Source organism: Panthera leo, chromosome B1 (assembly GCF_018350215.1).
Source record: "Panthera leo isolate Ple1 chromosome B1, P.leo_Ple1_pat1.1, whole genome shotgun sequence".
Lineage (NCBI taxonomy): Eukaryota > Metazoa > Chordata > Mammalia > Carnivora > Felidae > Panthera > Panthera leo.
Genome location: NC_056682.1, coordinates 26,657,606 through 26,674,893, shown reverse-complemented (window position 1 = coordinate 26,674,893; position 17,288 = coordinate 26,657,606). Strand labels below are relative to the sequence as shown.

The 17,288-nt window shown below is 43.7% G+C and overlaps 1 long non-coding RNA gene across 4 annotated transcripts in view; it reads right to left on the bottom strand.

Annotated features, from left to right (window-relative positions):
- LOC122217455 overlaps positions 1-17,288 on the bottom strand; it is a 111,201-nt gene that overhangs the window by 24,864 nt on the left and 69,049 nt on the right. For 2 of the 4 annotated variants that reach the window (XR_006201510.1, XR_006201509.1), the window contains exons 5-6: positions 17,130-17,236; positions 14,274-14,412 (exon numbers count right to left, since the gene is read on the bottom strand). This is a non-coding gene — a long non-coding RNA (uncharacterized LOC122217455). Of the gene's footprint in view, positions 1-1,967; positions 2,194-14,273; positions 14,413-17,129; positions 17,237-17,288 lie in introns of those variants that run through there. The other 2 variants (XR_006201511.1, XR_006201512.1) reach the window with 2 other exon arrangements.

Below are 17,288 nucleotides of genomic sequence, written 5' to 3'. Positions count from 1 at the left end.
TTTACTTGTTAGTGTGAATTCGTTTGCTCCAAACTCCTTATTGATGCCAGTCTGAAGTCGAGAATGGGGGTTTTGCTTGGGACGAAGAAAGACTGAGGGAGGGGAATTTTATAGCCAAGCCAGCAGGGGAAAGAACAGTGGAGGCGTTGTTGCAAATATTTGGGTCTTCGAATGACAGAGTCAAGAGGATAGGAGGAAAGAAGTTTGGGGGCGAGGGTGGGATCGAATGTAAATTTCTCCCAAATGAAAACCAGGCATCACCAGCGTTGACTGTGCTCATTGTGTGAGGCCAGGAAAACCAATTCTCATGACCCTGTTCCAGGGCAATGGTTTGATGCTAATTCAGTTGGGCAGCTGGAACCCAAGGGAAACCTCTATGTAAATGTTCCTCCAAACTTATTTTTTCTTTTCGCTCCTTTGAAGGGTGTCAGTTTGCAAGACTAGGTCAATACTCAAGCAGTCCAACCGAAGCATCTAAGTATACCGTGCTCTGTGGCCAGGGATTGGCCTCGATTCAGTAAACGCACAGGCCTGGCAGCATTTGCCTGCCTCTCCCCTACTTGCACAGATGTTTTATTACTTCTGTAGGCGGAGCACGTCACCTCTGCAAATGCTGGCTCTTATCTGGAAGCAGCACCGCCATCCCCTTGCCTTGACTCTGCAGCTACAGAGATGTTTAGGAAGCATCCACTGTCCTCTGCAAGGATCAGGGGAGTTGCATGAATAAAGTTATACACAGGAACCACATTTCAAGAACACTCGCCAAAGGAAACCTGAAAGTCAACCAATGAGGGGGCTGGTTTGCAAAGTTTATTTCTAGATTCTGTTCCTTGATGGGTAGTCTACAAGACCAAAGAAACCTGAGGCAAAAATGATAAATCTCCAGGGCTGCTTAGAGACCTGTGATGCCCATTTGGGCTCTCAGAAAACTTAAAGTCATCAACACAAACAATTTGCAGGTCCTTCCATGTCCTGTGCTATGTTCTAACCAAGAGGTCCACAGCCCTACCCTTAAGCCATCACCTGCCATGGTGATGAGCCCTCACCTCACTAAAGCAATTGGTCCATCCTTGGTTAACTTTGCCTGCCAGAAAAATCCTTTATGACTGGCAAGAACAGGCAACTCAAGTTAATGATACATTTAATTTTACAGAATTAATTATGATTTTTTTTATGATAGTAGGGATAGCTCTAAGTACTCCCATTTTGGTTCTTACAAATCCATGGTGGTCACTGCTGATAAAATCCAAGTCTCAAGGTCCATAAGAGTGGCCCCTCCACCCTGCACTGGATGCTGGGAGCCTTAACAACAGGCAGGTTGGACTCTGTTAGCCATGGATAACTAACAGTTACCAGTGATGCAGTATTTATCACAAGATGGGCATTACGCCAGCTGCTGGCCCATACATGGATCATTCCATTCCCACCATAGCCCTTTCAAAGAGAATGGCATTACCTCCATGTTTCAGATTAAAACCAAAAACAAAAAAAACAAAAAATTGAGGTTAGGTGACAATGTGAGTCAGCTGAGACTTGAAGCCCAGTGGGTTTGATTTCTAAGTTCAGGCCCCACACATAATGTTCCCACTGAGGGTGGTCCTATCCCCAGCCAGTCTGCATGGACCCTTCAGGGCTGGGCTGGATGACGGCAACAAAGGAGTTCTCAGCTGACCACAAAATGACCTGATTGCAGCCATCACAAGGTCATTTCCGTTCTGATTTCTCCGCAGCCTAGTGGAAATGTGACCTGCCAACTGTCAATGCCTGAAAGGGATTCCAAGAAAGCACTAATATGCAATGGCATTTCTGGATTGTCTTAAAAATTGTGAGGCATACCTTTATCTTTTATATAACATTGAATTGAATAACAGACTTGCCAAGTTAGTTGGGACTTTGAAGATCATCTAGTCCAGGCTTCTTCCTGATGTACCCGTTGGGAATAACTTTACAAAGAAGGAACTGAAAATTGATGGAAACCAACCAAACATGAATGTGGACATGAACGTGGCTGGCGGGGCTAGAATAATTGCTTTTGCTGTCCAGCACCTTTGGGGAAGACAAGAGAACCTGAGGTCCGGTTGTTTCCTTGGAAGGATTTGGAGAGTGGGGAAATGAACAGAGCTGAGTTGGAGTCCTACTGAGCTCTGGCAGTCTGTCTCAAAGTCTCCACGAACCAGCTCCCGTTCCACAGCTCTGTATATTGAGGCAAAGGATAGAGAAATATCCCTGAGCATATAGAAGGTTCTCTGCTAGCTACATGGAGCTAAGAAGAAAACTATCACCCACACTTTTCCTAGAAACCATTCAAGATGAGAAAGGTGGGGTCAGTGGCAGTCCCTACTGTGTGAGGATGACCGCTACCCTTTCAGGAACCCCAGCTGTCTGGATACCCTTCCATTTCCTGACCAGTTGTCTGCTTCCTCCTAAGTTAGTTCGCATCTGCAAGCCCCAGGTTTCTTAAAATCTGCAGAAAGAGAATAACAAATGTATTTCTCTCCCAGGATTCCCGTGAGGGTTAAATAAGACAATCTTAGGAAAACTTGTGAAAATAAACTTGGGAAAGACCTTGGCACGTAGAAAGCCCTCAGCTTACACTGCTTGCCATCATTATTATCACTCTACCTACTGGCAAAAGCTAGACACGTCTTAGGGAAACACTTTTCGAAAAAAAGGGGGAAGCTTTATGTTGTGTTTCACTTTCTTTTTTTCCCCCCTTGCATTGTTGTTGCTGTTGTTGTTGTTGTTTTTTTAATATAACGTATTGTCAAATTGGCTAACGTACTGTGTGTAGTGTGCTCTTGGTTTTGGGGGTAGATTCCCGTGGTTCATGGCTTACATACAACACTCAGTGCTCACTCTCTCTTTTAAATTTTCTTGAACCATCTAATGTACCAGTTTTCTTATAATTCAGGCTATGGGGTATTTAGAACTGATGGTGAGATTGAACTTGATTGAGATTGTAGATGTGACCCCAGCCCGATGGGGGTGGGGGGGACAGCAAGGAGAGGAGAAGGTGAAAATATAAATGAGGGAATTTTAGGGATTCTTGTCTCGTTTCCTAAATACCTCAACTGAGAGGGACTATTTCTGCAATGTTTTTTCCTAGGAGGAAATTTTACAGTGTCCTTAGTTAATGTTATTAATGATCTATCACTGATTGAGGATTTAATGTGCTTAATCCCTGCGTACATGATCTCTCTTGATCCTTACGACCACTGGTTGAGATGGACTAATTTGTCCCATGCCACATCTTGCAGGGCTGGGATTTGAACCCATTTTTATCTTACCCCAAGGCTCAGGCTCTCAACCACCCCACTATACTAGAAGCTCACTGGAAAGACAGTGGATCTGGGCCCTATGGTCAGGTTCAGACCAATGAAGCTGAGAAAGAAAGGAGTATGTCACTGTGCTATTACCCAGAATACCTGCCCTGGGAAACCTAGGGATCTTTGAATAAATCTCTTTAATAAAGAATGGTTCTTTGAAAAACAGTGTTGCCGGAATCGGGCTCTAAGGAGCCCTGCCGGGCAGGTGATGGGAGCAGCTTCTATGGGGAAGTTTCACCGAGACAGACTTCAAACTGGCCAGACCTGAGGTGATTCACTTCTGGGAACAAGAAGGCACATCCAAACAGCCTCCAGGGTCACCTATTGTGAAAACCGTCTGGGATCCCGCCATCATCCCAGGATATAAGGGCAGGGGGCGGTGAGAGAGGGCCCGCAGCCCCAGGCTCCATCACTTCTTCCATCCACCCCAAATACAAATGATAAAAATAACATTTGATAGGGACAATTAACATTTTCTTAACCTTGTTTACAGTAAATGAAATCATCTTGAAAATTTTTAAAAAAAATTTTTAATACATTTTTGAAAGCTTATCTATTTATTTATTTTGAGAGAGAGAAAGCATGAGTAAGGGAGGGACAGAGGCGGGGGCTGGGGGGGGGCGGGTAGCGAGAGAATCCCAAGCAGGCTCAACACTCTCAGTACAGAGCCCAAAGCAGGGCTCGATCTCCCGAACCATGAGATCATGACTTGAGCCGAAGCCGGACGCTTAACCAACTGAGCCACCCAGGCGCCCCTTGAAAATTTTTAGGTGGAGTAATATGAAATCTGTTTTTTCAAATGCAGCTTTAAGGTAAGACCCCAGGGCTGGCCTCCTTACTGCCCTCATCCATGTTTCTACTTCATGTCCCTCCTGGCTTCCAGAGCTGAAGCCAGATGAAGCCTCACTGAGAACAAAACAGTTTGCTGACTATCTTCAGGATGTAGGGGAAGGCTGGAGAGACAAGTCGTCAGGAAAGAGAACTCTCTGGTCGCAGGTGGGGTACAGATGGAAGAGAGGTGACAACAGATGTACAGGGACAAAACAGCACTCATCACAAAGGCCCTGCTTTACGCACTTCTCTGAGAAGCGTCTGTGAAAGAGAGTTGGTACTTTGACAGCGACCACTATCCAATTCTTTCTACAAAAGGTAACATCTTGACCCAAGAGCTTAGAAAACGTAGCCTGTTTTTAAGTGTCTTTATTCTGCCCTCATACATTTGGTTATGGTTTTTCTCTCCCTACATTTGATCAGTTGTCTACCAGGGTACGGAATTCTACTTTGGAAATCACCTCCTTAAGGCTCTCGAAACCTTGCTCCAATGTCCTCCAGGATCCCCTGTTGCTCCTGAGAAGTTTAAAGACATTCTGTTTCTTCTTTGCTTTTTAAGTTTATTTATTTATTTTGAGAGAGGGACAGAGAAAGTGCACGTGTGAGTAGGGGGAGGGGCAGACAGAGGGAAGGGAGAGAATTCCAAGGGGGCTCCATGTGCTGTGAGTGCAAAGCCTGATGCGGGGCTCGAACCCTCGAACCATGAGATTGTGACGGAGCTGGAATGAAGAGTCGGATGGGCACCTGACTGAGCCACCCAGGCACCCCAAGAAGTTTTGTTTCTTAATACTTAGTGAGTGTCTAGTTCTTTAGGATCTTCTCTTTATTCCCAACTTCCGAAATCTGACAATGATGTGTCTTGATAAGAATCTATTTTTACCTACTGGCCTGGCATCAGGTGGGCCCTTTCTGTCTGGGAATCTATATTCTTCAATGCTGGGAAACATCTGTCAGTTATTTCATTGAGTATTTCCTCTCTCTGTCTTCTTCGTCTGGATTTTTTTTTTTTTTATTTGGATGTTCATCTTCCTAGACCAGCAATTTTCAATGACTCTCCTACACTAATCCTTAGATTTTTCTTTCTTCTTCCTATTTGCTTTGTCTTTTGGCTTTACTTTTTCATTTTTTTTGTTGAATCCTTCATTTCTACTATCATATTGTTAAATTTTCAAAAGCCTATATTTGTTGTTTCCTAAAGGACTCCTTTCAAAAAATAGCTACCTCTTCTTGTTTCACAGATGAAATATTTTTTTCTTACCTCTCCAAGAGTATTCATGTTAGTTCTTTCCCCAGTTGGAGTTTTCCCACATGGACTCTTTTTCCTCAAAGACTGTTATTTCTTCCACTTTATTTTCATCTCCGTCTTTCTTCTGATATATGCCCATCCTTGACTGTCCATGTTTATAAGGAAGGGAAACTGCATCCACGGTGAGATTTGCTAAAGAGCAGCGGTTCTCAACTTCAGTGTGTACTTGAGGGTCTTAAGATTTCAGGGCCCCACCCCTAGTGGTTCTGATTCTGTTAAGTCTGGAGCAGGGTGCAAGAATTTGCATGAAAAAAAATTTTTTTTAAGTTTATTTATTTATTTTTGAGAGAGCGAGAGCACTCACTGGGAAGGAGCAGAGAGAGAAGTAGAGAGAAGATCCCAAGCAGGCTACACAATTTCAGCACAGAGTCTGATGTGGGGCTCAGACTTACAACCTGTGAGATCATGACCTGAGCCAAAGCCCGACACTTAACTGACTGAGCCACCCAGGGGTCCCAAGATTTTGCATCTTTATCAGGTGCCTAGGTGGTGCTGAACCACTGATCTGACTGGTTGTTTTCTTGGGGACTTTCCGAGATTATCCTGAGGTATTTCTCTTTGGGCTGGCCAGGTTCCTCAGACAAGGGCCTCCCAATCTCATGCTCAGGGTCCAGGCCTGGCTCCAGTATTTCCTTAGCCTAAGAGGGCCAGGAGGGAGGATCTCATCATTAGATATGTAAATGGCCATTTGACCCGCCTCTTTTATTGTGGTGTTCTTGCCACAGCTACTTCTGGAGTCTTCCAGTCCAGAGGCTCTCTGTTTCACACTCCCCAGAGGTAGACACCTCTCGACCTGTGCCAGTGTGGGGAGGGATAGTCCCTCAGCTGGGCAATGTGGAAGAAGAGATCTGGGGATCTAAATGCTCCCTAAGCAGACCGTCAGCTGATGCTTTTAGAGCCCCACCACTACTCCCCAGTTACCAGATCCCCAGTTTTGGGGGGAAGGGTGCGAGGGACAGTAGGTTTGCTTCTCACTTCCCAGTCTGCCAGCATCAGATTCCCCTTTCTTGGGCTTACAAACCCAACTGTCCTTGTTTTCCAGCTTCCAGCTTCCAGGATTCTGTTGTTCCTGTCAGCTGCTTAATTTCCTCTGACCTTATGGGTTTCTACCCCTTTTATGCCCCGAAAGGCTTTCAAGAGGACAGGGAAATAAATGAAAATGTTCAATCTATCTTTCCCCCAAAAGTCCCTCACCGCACTATGAAAAGATTTGGTTTGGTATTAACTTCAAACCATTCTGAGCTATTTGTATTTGTAAAGACAGATGTGGCCTCATTGTGACCATTTCGGGTTTATGGGCTATTTTTTTCTTTCTGTTGTAAAGAAAGCTTCCTATTTCAAAATTATGTTGTTTTAAGCACATCTCTAATAATGACCCCTAGAAGAAAATATGGAGACTCTCACTCCTCTGGCTTCTCAGACTTCTATTAATTAGCAAATGCCCTCAAGAAACAGTGAAGCTCTAAATCAGATTCATTTTGAGATTCCATGTAACATATTCAAGTTGTCAGAATTTTTACAATGCGTCTAATGAAGTGCTCAGCATAATGAATTGTACAATTATAACAAAATGGGGTTCTAATGAGCAATTCTCATTCCAAGCAAGAACATTCCAGGGTCTTTTTATTCTCCTTCTCTCAAACTGGAGGCTAACAAGTAGTTATGAAAAAAAATTAATGGGGAGTATGTAGCACAGAACTCAGTTGAAATGACTCTTACAAACTGAGTTTTGCTCTAAGTTTGTAGGTGGCAATATAGCTTTAAAAATGGGTTCTCAGGGCTGTTGGTGGGAATGTAAATTGGTGCAGCAACTCTGGAAAACAGTATGGAGGCTCCTCAGAAGGTTAAAAGTAGAACTACTATATGACCCAGCAATCCTACTTCTGGGTATATATCCAAAGGATATATATATCCAAAGGAAATGAAAATAGGATTACTATAGTTTACTCATATGTTTGTTGCAGCATTATTCACAATACAGAGACAATATTCATGTCTGTCAATGGATGAATGGATAAAGAAGATATTGGTGTGCGTGTGTGTGTGTGTGTGTGTGGAATATTATTTGGCCATGAAAAAAGGGAAACCCTGCCATTTACGACAACATGGATGGACATGTAGGGCATTTTGCTAAGTGAAATAAGACAGAGAAAGACAAATACTGTATGATTTCACTTGTATGTGGAGTCTAAAATAGCTGAACTCTTAGGAAATAGAGAATAGAATAGTGGTTATCAAGGGTTGGGCGGGAATGGGGGGGGAATGGAGAGATATTGGTCAAAGGTTACAAACTTCCAATTATAAGATGAATAAGCTCTAGGGATTTCATGTAAAGCATGGTGATTTTAGTTAATAATTCTGTATTATGTATTTGAAAGTTTGTAAGAGAGCAGATCTTCAATGTTTTTACCACAACAGAGAAATTATGTGGCATGATGGAGGTATTAATTAATTCTATGGTAGTAATAATTTTGTAATATATAAGTGTATCAAAATCAACATGTTATACACCTTACACTAAGGTCTCAGGTATGGTCCCAAGATCCTTCCTGATCCACATATATGAGATGGAGCTGTATGGATGCGGAGGTCAGGCAGAAATTAGTTACTAGCTGCCCTTGGCTGTGAATTGTGTCTCTTCCATGGAACACTACCCTTCCCTTCTGTCCTATGAATTTGTGGTCTCATGTGACAATAGAAACGTAAATGGCCCAGAGGTTCTTCATTGCCATCAAAGATCTGAGGCTGAAATGTCTGTGAATCATTGCTCTAGTTAAAAGCTTCCTGTTGCTGAATGCCCATCTTGTATACACTGCAATCACTACATTAGATAGATGATTTGCTGGAAGTGATTTTGTATTCTTACAATAATCTGCAAGGTGCGTATTGTACAGATGAGAAAAGCTGAAGCTTTGTGATGCTAAGGGAAATGGCCGAAGTCTATAGGCAAAAAGAACCAGAGGCAGGCGTGCCTGGCTCCACACTCCAGCCAGACTTTAAGGAGCCTCCATCTTGGCTGGACTCTCCCTGGTTTTCTTACTAATCCTCTCTGTGACCCAGATGAATCTGTTTGCTCCCTGCCTGCTTCCGGGACCCTGCTTTGCACAGCTCCAGGGGCGCTGATCACGTTATGGCCTAGACATTTGTAATGTGGGAGCTCCGCTTTGACCGTCTGCTTTCCTCACTGGGATGGTGAGTAATAATAAAAAATTATCATTGTTATTGATTAGAGTGCTTCTACTGCAAAGAATAGGAAACTCCAATGTGATGAGCTTAGAAAAGTAAAGAAAATGGATTATCTCATGGAAAAGAAGTCTTGGTAAAGAACACCTATAAGCACGGTAAAGTGGATGACTTCACAATGCCACCAGAGTCCTATGTTCCTCCTGTCGTCTTGCTCTGCCATTCTCGGGGCACTGGCATTGCTTCAGCTGGGCTTCCCCGGGGCTGTAAGGGGGCGACTGCTATTCCAGGAGTCACATCCAGACACAACAGCAGCAGGTGGAAGAAGAGAAACGATCGGTGTTACCGCTCTTCCAAATCAAAGTGACAAGAAAACGTAGGAAAAAAGCTCCTTTGCGTGGACCCTAGAAATGATTTTTTGGATATGCCATCTAAATCACAAGAGATGAAATAAAAAATAAACACGCGGACATCAAACTAAAAAGCTTCTGTACAACAAAAGAAATGATCGGCAAATGAAAAGGCAACCTAGAGAATGAGAGAAAATATTTGCGAACCATGTATGTGTAAAGGGTTGATATCCAAAATATATAAAGAACTCCTATAACTCAAGAGCAGAAATCAAAATAATCCAATAAAAAATGGGCAAAGGACCTGAATAGACATTTTTCCAAAGAAGACATACATATGGCCAACAGGCACATGAAAGGTGCTCACCATCACTAATCATCGGGGAAACGCAAATCAAAACCACAATGAGGTACCACCTCACACCTGGTAGAATGCTTATTATCAAAAAAGACAAGACACAACAAATGCTGGCGAGGCTGTGAAGGAGAGGGGACCCTTATGCACTGTTGGTGGGGATGTAAAATGCTGCAGCCACTATGAAAACCAAGATGGAGGGTCCTCAAAAAATTTAAAAAAGAACTGCCATATAATCCAGCAATCTCACTTCTAGGTATATATCCAAAAGAAATGAAATCACTGTGTCGAAGAGATATCTGCACCCCTATGTTTGTTGTAGCACTATTTAGAACACCAAGACATGGAAATAACCTAAGTTTCCATTGACAGTCCATTGACAGATGAATGGGTGAAGAAAACAATATACATAACAGATATATCCATATATACATAATGAATATGTATATAATATTTATTTATTTGTCTGTTTAGGTAGTTAGCTATGTAGTGAAATGGTGTCCAGCCACAAAAAGAAGGAAATCTTGCGATTTGCAGCAACATGGATGGACCTTGAGGACATTGAGCTAAGTGAAATAAGTCAGAGATAGAGAAATATGATATGATCTCACTCATATGTGGAATTTAAAAAACAAACAAGCAGATAAAAATCCCAGACTCATAGAAGAAGAGATCAGATTTGTGGTTACCAGAGGCAGGGAGTGGGGCGGGGGGGGGACTTGACACAAAGGTGGTCAAAGGTATAAACTTCCAGATATAAGATAAATAAGTACTGGGGTCATGCACAACATTACGACTATAGTTAACACTGTTGTATGATGTATTTGAAAGTTATTGAGAGAGTAGATCCTAAAAGTACTGCTCATAAGGGAAGACAACACATTTTTTTTTTTTTTTGGCATCTGTATGAGAAGATAGATGTTACCTAAACTTATTGTAATTACTTTGCCATATATGTGAGTCAAGTCATTGTGCTGAGCATTTAAACTTATAGAGCACTGAATGTCAATTATATCACAATAAAACTGAAGGAAAATAATCAAGGTGCTATTTCCAACAAGTCCCCATGTAGGCCTGTACTTACACCTCATTGGGCAGAACTGGGTCAACCTTAAGCCTATCACTAACAAGAGGTCCAGTTTTTGTGATTATATCAGACTAGTTTGGGTTTGCTCCTGAGTCAGGTTAGGAAGAAGTGGCCAGCTGGACAAAACCAGGGCTCTGACAGCAAGGAGTAAGGAAAGGACCGGCCTTTGGATTGACGACCGACAGCAACTTCTACTCAAGTGAAGTGTGTTTAAACTTCTCTGAAGACAGATCACATAAAAATCAAGATTTTCATGTTTCTGTGTTTTCTACCTGTTCTTTTGATTGGGGAAATGGGTCTGAAAGGGATTGGCTGGGACCTCTGTTGAAGAGCTGCAAAGAAACTAGGGAAACTTCATCTATGTTAGGACTCCAACTAAATCTCCATGCGTTTGGAAAGTGCTGTCATAGAGAAGTGCATGTAACTATCAATATTTCAGGGCAGCAAATAGGACTGAGAATCCACGAAGAAATGGATATTTGTCTCTTAGGTTAAAGATTAAGCTACAGGCTGTCATCAGCTGATGAGAAACAAGTTGAAGGCTGTGCCAGAGACGGCATACAAAAAGAGTCACTGCAACTGCCTGAAATCTAATTTTGGGGTTCCGAGCTACACCGTGGAGTTTCTAGTTGCTCTGGTTCTCCCAACAGCACTTGGACAGAGTTCTCTGCCAGGCTGACAAGTGATGCCTCCTGCAACTCTCCTTACCCATTATAGTTCCATCAGTAGGGGGTTGGCTCAGTTCAGTAAAGTGGGTCATATAGAGACATTTGATTCTCCTGTGTTACTCTTGCAGAAACTGAAGAGTCATAATCTGTCATTTAGATGTCCACTGACCTCAGCCAACAATCAAATACATGGAAAAGAAAACATCTCTTTTAATAACATAAATCTGATTATGTTACTACCTATTCAAAAAGGTTTCATGGCATCCTTTTGTCTGTGGAACAAAATGCAAACTATTCACCCAAACATCCAAGACCCTTGGGAATCTAGTTTCTCTTCCCCCTCCAGTCTTGATGCCTCCAGTCTTGCCAGATCCCTTGGTGTTTCTGAAGGTACGAACTTTCACATTTCTGTGCCTTGTCTAAACTCACTGCTTTATTTCGACCACTTTGATGATACCTAGTCATCATTTAAGACCCTGAACAAACTCAGTTCCTCTAGCAGACTTTGCTTCTCCTGTGTTGATTAATCAGAATGAATCAATCTCATCTTTATGGGCTCCCCTCTGTGTTTCCACTTCTGTTTAATGCTTTTGACAGTTGTCCCCTAAGTGTCTTCTGGTCAATCTGGGCCACTAAATTCCTAGACAGAAGATCAGCTGTATCTTCATCAACCCTATTTCTTCTTTCTGGGCACATAGGGAGACCTCACCCAGTTTCCCTTGAAGTTAGTTTGAGGTTATATGTTTGGGTTCTGACTGATGGACTTGGGTAGAAATATAAGCGTCTTCCAGGAAGGTCTTTAGAAAGCTAGTCTTTAATAATACCTGATGAGCCTCCAGTCCTGTTTTGACCTTCTGTGGATCAAGGCCAGAATCACAGGCTAAAAGGAGCCTGGATCCCTAAGCGATTGCTCGTAAGACAGCTACCTATGGGAGAGCTGCCTATCCTCGCTGGAGATTGTGTGAGTGAGGAATAAACCAATAGTGCACCAGGCCATGGAGATTTGGGGATTTCTTGTTATTGCCATATCACCTAGCTTTTCTTGACTAATACAATTCCTAACATAGAGAGGATCATGTATTATTCATTTTTTATTCCCCCTGGTGCTCAGTGCTTTGCATGCCTTTCCAAAGCGAAACGAAGAGTGAATAAAATACCTGTCCTAAAAATTATATATTTTCATCTAAGAAAGGACTGAAATTCCCTTAAGAGCAACATGTCTGTTTTCTGTGAACATGAGATTAATGATTTAACAAACATGTGTTTCTGGTATTTTCTGGCAGACTTCAGCAATGAGAGTGAGGGGAAGGTGGGTGGAAAGGGTTGCTGCAAGGAACAACCCCATGGCGGTTCTCCCCGTGGTTGGCTTTCCTCCTCCTTCAGGACACGACTTATCGTCCACCTCTGCAGCAAGACCTTCACAGCTCACCCCACTGTAGGAATCCCACTTCTCTAATATTCTCTATCTTAGCAGTTATCTTCATAGAGTTTGCCCCGGACTTGAAGTATTTGCTTGGTTTGTTTGAATTCCAGATTAGACAGGAAGCTCTGTAAGGGAAGCAACCACCTCTGTCTTGTTCACTGTTGTTTCCAGGTACCGAAAGTATGTGTGGTTCATGGTAGGCACACATGCATGATGATGAGTAAGGGAAGGAAGGAGACAGAAGAACCATGGAGTAACAAAATCACTATCTAGTGGTGGTCGTGGTGGTGGGTCCCAACAGCTCACATTTCAAGACCCCCGAAGTCACAGTTGTACACAGCAAAATAACTAACTCTACTTCCCAGAAGAGTTAAAATTATGTTCAGGAAAATATACTGAAGAAGAAACATGACCGATGCACTAAAAATATGTCCACATGGCATGGTTCAAACACATTTTCACATTTATAGAAAGAAGTCTTAGTTAACTGGAAAAATTATCCAACCCAACACAATTCCTCAAAGGGTCAAAATAAGTATGATATCGCCAATCATTCGTTCACCTATCCATTATCATTGCTCAACAAATATTTACTCTGTGTCTAGTACACACAGAATACAGAATATTTCCAGAAGTTGCTGGGAATTCTAAGCAATAGATGACACACTCCTTCCTCCTCCTCTTCAGTGATTTATATATAATTGAAAACATAAAGGAAAGAGACTCTTGTCTCTTAGTTATATCAAGACCAGGTGCCGTGGTCCTATTTCCATTTTGAGTCCAGTGTTGCACCTGACCTGGAACCCTAAGGAAAGTGAATTTTATACTAACCACAATCCCTATTCTCAAATCCCTGCCTGTAGCCACCCCTACCTCCTTCTATAGTACTTTTCATGAAAAGATGCAATGCATTCTACATAGTAAATATTCAGTCAATATTTGCTATGTGGTTAAACAAAAACACCCACAAGCTCACATTTCTATGGATTTCCCCTCGTGAAGAGAACACATCTCCCCTCTCTTGTGCTCTACCAAAGGACTGGTCTCCACATTGTCACTCAGTTCCTGTAATCTGTGGGTCAAAGGCCAGCAGTATTTCCTGAAACCCTCATGGTCACTAGGACCTTCTAGAGCCATTGCCAGCTTGTCTCCCAGACTTGCCAAAATGGCTGCCTGCCCCCTCTCCCCATTCTGAAACAGCGGCTCCATCCTGGAATCTGGGGTGAGGTTCTGAGAGGCAGAGGCTTTTCTTCCTTGATGCCTATCTCAAGTGTAAAGCAAGTTGAATATTTCTGTTGACTTTTTAAACTCAAGTGATTCCAATGTGTTCCCTAGGAGGCAGCTTAGTAAAATAGAAAGAGCCCTGAATCCACAGTCCAGAAAACTTGTTTTCGTGTTCTGGGACTGCCCATAACTAACTGTGTGATCTAGGGCGCACAGGGTCTTAACCTCTCTGAGTTGGACCAAAAGGTCATCACCTTTCAACTCTAAAAAACTACAAATGTGTTTTTCATCCAAGAAAATATCTCATATGGCAAGGTGTGCCTTTGATGTTTCTTAGTCTCGGTATTCACTTGACACGCGGGGCTTTATTTCTACGGAGGCTTTTCTAGAAAATAGGATGTTTAAATCAATAAGTCTTATGGTATTATTTAAGTTAAACAAACAGCAATTTTGAACAGAAGCTGATTTGAACGCCTTGAATTTATTTGCACGTGAGATGATAATTAGCTGCATAATCCACTGCTTTGTTCAAGGCTTGTGCTGAAATCCCATGTCCCTGGACTGTGATTAGACTTCCTAATAATCCAAAGGGCTGTTCAGAGATTATCTCCACTTCACTCTGGAGATGGGCATCTGAAGGATACTCTCCCCCGAGCTTCCTGAATATGAAGAAACAGCACTTACAAATCCTTCATTAAGTAACTATTTAACTATCAAGGTCATGAAACTGAATGAAATGAAGCACTCAGTCAATCATTAAAGATAGGCTTTTTAAGCAACGCTCATTGTTACTGTCATTACTTCTGCTATCAGGAGGGGAAAGAAATCACTACCTCGTTTCTTTTTGCCAAGGGGAAAGTAGCTTCAGTGGGTTCTGGATCTAGACCTGGAGAGTTTTTCGAAGTCATAGAAGTTAATGTGGAGATACAGACTCCCGGCAAGAAGACTGACAGGTGACCAGGGATGGTCTCTGCTCTGAACTAGTGGGGATGTCTGGCCCGTCCCCGTTTTCTCAAGTGGGCTCGTCTAGGGACACGTTCTCCCAGTGAGCCTACCCTGTACGTTCTTTTTTGTTTCTTAAGCCACCATCTGGAAGCTGCTCACGATGCTGGTCCAGCCTAAGGGGAAATCACTCCCTCTCCATCAACACCCACCAGGCAAAAATAATCAGATATCAATTACTTGGCTGAGGGAGTGAACAGTTGCTAGTTAGAAAGGGACTGCTTTCCTTCGTGAATTGATAATTTGGCTTATTATAGTAAAAATAATTTTTAAAGTTTGTTTCCTCAGGAGAGACATGGCATAAACTGAAGGGAAGAGTGGGAAAGGTCAGGCATGGGAGGTTTCTCCTGCAGGATTTCTTCCCAATGCTCTCAATCTAAAGCCTCTGGCTATTTCACAGTGGCGTTTCAAGGGATCCCACCACGTGCCTAGGTCTCAGGATTGGTGAACGGCTTAGCCATGCTTTTGGGAGGCACATGTGGACAGGGTGCCGCCATTGTTGTATTTTGCACATGCTGTGTAAATGACTAATGTAGTCACCCTCCCCTTCCTCCAACGTAGCAGAGAGACAAAGCGGTGGGTCCTCCACTTTGGGCAGGAGGTCATTTATGCCAGAATGCCAAAATGACACGATGAAAGTCACCTGTGGTTCACCGTGGCTTCGTCCTCACCTCACAAGGAGGTGGCAGGGGGGCTAAGAGGCTACAGTGTATTGTCCCGTTTTCTCCTCTGTTCCTTTTCCTCTAGGAAATGGTATTTCAATGGGCTCAATATGTGCCAGGAATTACTTTAAGGGCTTAACACGTATTAACTCCTTTTATCCTGACAACAGCCTATGTGGCAAGGGCCATCCCTGCCCCACTTTAAAGATGAGGTAAATGAGACACAGAGGATTTAAGTAACATGGCCAGATCCACAACTTGTAGCTGGCAATGCCAGGATTCAAACCCAGGCTCCCTGACCCCACTGCCCATGCTCTCTACCATTTCACAAATTGAAATTAATGAGTAGGTGCTAACTTTCAGCTATGTGATGATACTAAGAACACCAGCGAGGAAAAACCACAGATACGGTCTTGTGCTTTCGGATCAGTTGCCTTTAGAGACTGCTCTAGTTGGCGCCGAAAAAACTACAGACGAACAAAACTGGGCTGTTTTGTTCACTCCTTGAAATCTACCCTCCACCTCCAGCCCAGGTCTCTGCTACCTGCCTACCTGGAAAGCCCACATCTCTCACAGTCCTAACCTGTATCCTCCATCGACGCAAGTTCTCCCAATTGCTGGTCCTCGAGGCAACGATTTCGGCTCTGGGTTCTCCCCACTGGATGCACAGGGACTCCTGATCCCCTCCCCTCTTTCCTGAAAGGCATTCAGCTGCTGGCTTTCTTCCCTCACTTCAAGTTTCTCCTCACTAAGCATCTCATCCCATACAGTCTCTTTTCTTTGACGATGCACTGTTTGCTTCAACATAAATAGAAAAAAGGCCAAATTCTGACCACCCAATCCAGGCCCCTGCGGGTCACGTGCCGGGGTCCATGACCCAGCTGTCTCTCCGCCTGTGGGTCTTCTTGGTCTATCTGGCCCTCTTGCTTCCTCTCCACCTGCAGGATAGATGCCCTGTGGTGGGCTATACAGGGAGAGAAAAGCCGGGCACAACCAGAGACCAGGAGGGGCATCTCACAGTGGGAAATGGGCACAGCTTCCTGAGTCTATTACATCATTGCTGCTATTAAGGAATGACCAATACCTGTCCAAGAGTCACAGGCAGGAAGCTGAGCGGAGTTTCCAGAGCATGACATCGGAAATTCATTTAATTCAGACAAATAGAGGCAAACGTTAGACTAAATGAGAGAATGTTAAGAAATAGATGACTCACGGGCCGCCTAAAGTTGCCGTAGCTGCCAGACCTGGCAGTCCCCACCAAAGCGACTGTTTGCCCCTCAAGCCTCGACAGTTGCTGGCTTCCTCCTTTCCTTCACGTTCGGTCGGCAGGTCGTGTCGGCACCACCTCCAACGAACGTCCTAAAGCTTTCACGTATCTGCATCTCCGTTTCTGCCTCCCTGGTCCACGCCACCCTCCTCTCTGCCCACACTCTCCCTCCAACGTCCCGGTTCCACGTCGGCCCTTCCCGTCCACTGTCCACACAATGGCCAGAGCAAGCTTTTAAAAACACACAGTGGATCCTGTGACTACCCTGTTCAAGGCCTTCCAAAATCCCTAGACTGCATAACGGAATAAAACCCAACCTCCTTGCCATAGCTTGCAGGCCTCTGCAGTTCTGGACGCTGCCGGCCTTTCTGACCTCACCACGTGTCACTCTCTCTCTTGGTCCCCAAACTGCAGCCACACCACTTTGTCTCTTCACTGTGCTCACCTCTGAGCCCCTGCTCTTGCCGCTGTTCCCTCTACGTGGAGGACTCTTTCCCGAGTAACCAAGCGGTTGGCAACTTCTCATCACGCAGGCCTCAGCTCAGACGGTGTCTAGAGAAATCACAACATTCCACAGGTTAGAACAGCGCAGCTCCCGCCAGTG